Here is a 4,432-nt window from a genome sequence, read left to right on the forward strand (position 1 = left end):
GAGTCGTCTGCGCGCGCAGCCGATCCAATTTTAAATCCGTCGGAGCGTCGCGGAGGTGTGTCTTGCACGGGCGCCGCGATTGGACGGCGGCGGCGGCGGCCAGCACGCGAAGCCGCCGTGACGCGACACATTACGAACAGCATTGTGCGGTAACCTCAAGGACCGGAACTCAAGGGCAGACCAGAGCGCAACAAACTGCTAACCAGCTACTTTGATGCAATCTCGCTAACTTCACTAAGTGTTAGCAAACTGCGCAAAACTGTCTGTCGCCACGACCACAGTTCTCATAACGTGACACCGCGTGCAAATTTTCAGTTCGCCAATAAAAATGAAAATGGGGGGTTATGTAACTAGCCGGGGCGAGGGAGGTTACGTAAGGCGCTGGGTTCAAGAACCCGGGGCGACCTGCCGGCGAGCAGTCGAGCACTCGTACTTGAGTTATTAGTCACGCCAGTTATTGCTATCTGACTGCAGCGCCTGGTACTAGATTCAAAGCTGTTCTAACTTGCTCCATGACAGTAGGGATACAAAGTTGCTTGGCGCACTTCATTACTATGTTTTCACAACCATTCAATAATTGTTCGGTGAACATGGCGTTTGATAAAACCTGAAACATTGAAGTGCATTAAGATGTTAAATTCAGTATTGCTAATCCACATAATACAACCATAAACTAAAAATTAATTAATTCAGAGCTAAATACTATAACTCCGCCTTCCTGTTACGGTATACTTTGTAGTACTTAATTATAAATTTTCCAATAGAACCCGCGGAACAGAGACACTTAGATTCTGTGATATTTCTTCTGCGGCTTCCACTAATGCTACCTAGGACCTCTGCTGACAGAGACCCTGCTTTCGGAGTAGCCTGCAAAAGCAAAGTCAACAATGATTTATTGAAGCCATAGACTATTATAAGCTCAGCCACTTTCCTTCCAGCTGTAAACCCTGTACAGTAATTTGATGAAAAATACAATTTCGTAGAACCCTTGTCCACAGTCCTTGAACACGGGATCTGAGCAACATGATTTTTGCTCCATTCTTAAAAAGAAGCATAAAAACCTCTGATCGTCAGTTCTAAATGGGAATTTTTTGCAGAGCGTCGAGAAAAACCCACCATAATTTGCAAATCTAGTCAGCAGATCATAATTAACTCACCTCCTGTCAGTTCGTATGGCGATTTTATACCGTTTTTCCCATACCTATGCTTTTTCGTAATTTACCTAGATCCTACAGTTCTCACCAAACAACTTTTACCTCTCTGAAGTCAGCCATTTGACGCATTGCATACGTAGCAGTGTTTTGTGCATTTTGACTAGCTAAGCGAACTTCAAATTGGGAAAGTGAAACCGTTTTTGGAATTGTACCAGCCGTTTCAGAGATTACCGCTACATAGAAACATACAACGTTTTATCTCAGTTTTAATAGTTTTTTAATTAAGGCAACTTCAACATGGCAATGGAAAAGATGATGAAAATGATTTGTTAGAAATATTGTACTGTTTTGAAAACAGTGATTCAAAATTATTATGAGAGATGGCTGACTACATTTTTAGCTTGCGTCAGGTGAAAACCCGACTTCCTGTTGTTAATAACAACGTTATTATTTCATTGTGACCAAAATAGGTAATTCGGTACTTACACAGCATTTGGTAGTACATATTAGTTAGCTTAGCTGTTAATTTTGGTAAAGGTCCATGAAAAGTAAGGAGAGGATTTTTTTCAAAATATGGTTAATGTCATCTGTAATGTTCATTGCCCAAAAACAATATTCATGGAAATGTATGTTTAAAACTTGAAGGTTTGTCACAGCAATTAACGGCTGGTTCGGAGTAATAAAATAATTAACTTTAGGTAGGTAATGTTAGATAGAAACCACACAATTTTTGTTAACCACTATGAAAATGAAAATACGAGTAACATCAGTAAACTGACATCATTTGCGTGCGTAAAGGGTTGGGCAAAATGGCTAAAGCCCATAGGACTATAAGGCCTAAGTATTTATAATAGGTATTAGCTGCTTATCTTCTGCCAGTGGGTTCACCCCCTTTCTGAGGGAACTATTTCCCACGCGTCGACAAAAAGTAGCATACATATTATTATGTATGTAATTCTGATGTGTTTTATTTAACTACATTATTGCCAAGTTTCATCGAAATCCATTCGGTTGTTTTTGCGTAAAAGAAGAACAAAATCTATACGTAACTTTAGCGTTTATAATTTAGTCGTATGCACAAGGTTTTCCTTTCGTCTGACAAAATATAGTTTATTATCCAACGGAGGCAGGTACCTAGACTAGATAATTAATGCGGATAATGAAAAGGTTTCCTATGTCCTTACTTCGGATCGAGTTAATCTCCGTGCTAGATTTAATTACATCAGTTCAACTGTTAAGCCACAGTTTAGCTGTAAAATTGTTACAAGCACATAGTTTCATGATAACATCACCATCACATGTCTAGCCATTTCCCAACTCTGTTGGCGTCGGCTTCCAAGTCTAACAGGATGCAGCTGAGTACCAGTGTTTTAAAAGGAGCGACTGCATATCTGACCTGCTCAACTCAGTTACCCGTCCAACCCAATACCCCTTGGTAAGACTGGTTGGCAGACTCTGACTTCTGACTACCCGTATTGACTGCCAAAGATATTCAAATGAAAGCCGGGGCCTACAGTTTATCGTGCTTTGAGAATTCTTAAGGATATTCTTATTTTGCTACATACACATCTCTTGTAACGTAATGAAAAATTCAATAATGGAGTTAATTATATTAAACTGTATAACCGACTTTATAAGGTAAAAGTATGTTAAGGCATACAGCATTATCCTCAAGAAATGACGTACTTAAGTTAACCTACGTAAGTCATTTAAACAATCATTCAATACAAGAAGTATTGAGTACCTTTAGGTACTTACGTGTGTAATACAAAAAATATCATCACGCGATCCTATGATCTCATTATAAGTAACAGTTAGCAAATAATATTTATTTTTTATGTAGAATAAGGTACCTTAGTGATTCGCGACTTTTCCTTTAAAATGTAAGTACCTCAGTGTGCATTAGGTAAAACAATGACACATAGGACCTATTACGCATTGGAATATTGGCACAGATTACTAATATTGGTAAAAACATGACTATTATTCCTGAGATATGTAACTGACTTTCATTAGAACGCAATAAGTGATCTCATTTCATATTTACGAAATATTATAGAAAACCCAAAACAGTCACAAATATTTTCATGTCACTAATCAAAAATTACTTATTTGTCCTGGTATCTTTATGCTGGGGCTACTCGATTTCTATAAGAAAGTTCTTTGTAGAGGGTATCATCTCTAACACTTATTTCTCTTCCCCAGGATCGGAAATAGCTCCACTTCAGTCCACATTTGACGTACCTATAATCTGTCAGTTTACTGCTCATAATTGAACGTTAGCCTCAATAAAATTATACAAGCTGTTGATTTGCATCCGTGCCACAGTCAAGGACGTAATTATACTAATGATTCTCAACCCAAATCAACAAAAAAATTGGCAGGAAATTTTTGATTTTAATTTTTTTTCGGAAGTCCGTCAATGTTATCTAGCCGTATTTAAACTTGGCGCGTGTGTTACTGGCTTTAAAACCGTGCTGCGCCCTCACACAAACCCAAACAGAAAGCATACGTAACGATCATTCATAAATTTCATTCATAAAATTGGATTACTTCTGAAATACTACGACATTACAATGACAAAAAAAGCAGTGCATATTAGCTATTTCCCGTCTACTGTAATTCCAATCGATTATTTACGTATTGTATGTCCTCCTCCTGAAGTATGGCACAAATGCAAATCAACACCTTGTATTATAGTAACTTTAGGCAAAACCCAAAGGCGTATGACTGTCGATCGATAGGTCATGGGTTCAAAACCCCGGCCGTTGCCTTGGGAACCTAATGCTATTACTGAGCTAGCTGGCAGTTTGGTAGACAATTAGCATTGCCATTGAACGGCAACGATGCGGCAAATGTCACTATTCTGCCAGTTTTAGAGGAACTAGTCTAGACTGTGTTTCAGTGAAGTAAGTGTAAGGCTATGTTTCAGTCATAAGCTTCAAAGGGCCGTTTGGTTTTAAATTATAGGTACATGTTAGCTTGAATGGTGTCCTGACGTATGCACGTAATCAGGAATGATGAAATACATGCTACAAAAAGTGTGTTTAGTAGGAATGTAGCTTGATGTAGAGGGAGAGGAAGACTGACGGAAAGATGCGGAAAACATATCACACATAGCAAATATACAATATACAGCGAAATCATAGCAAAAACACATAGGAAGTGGTGAAGGGCGGGCGTTTTGGAGGACCTGCGTTTTGTTAATTTCTGACATTCAAAAAGTGCTATTTTGCAGCCAAGTTTGAATCATGCCGATAGTAAATAAAATTGGGAAC

This window comes from Helicoverpa zea, chromosome 19, assembly GCF_022581195.2.
Source record: "Helicoverpa zea isolate HzStark_Cry1AcR chromosome 19, ilHelZeax1.1, whole genome shotgun sequence".
In the NCBI taxonomy this organism is placed as follows: domain Eukaryota; kingdom Metazoa; phylum Arthropoda; class Insecta; order Lepidoptera; family Noctuidae; genus Helicoverpa; species Helicoverpa zea.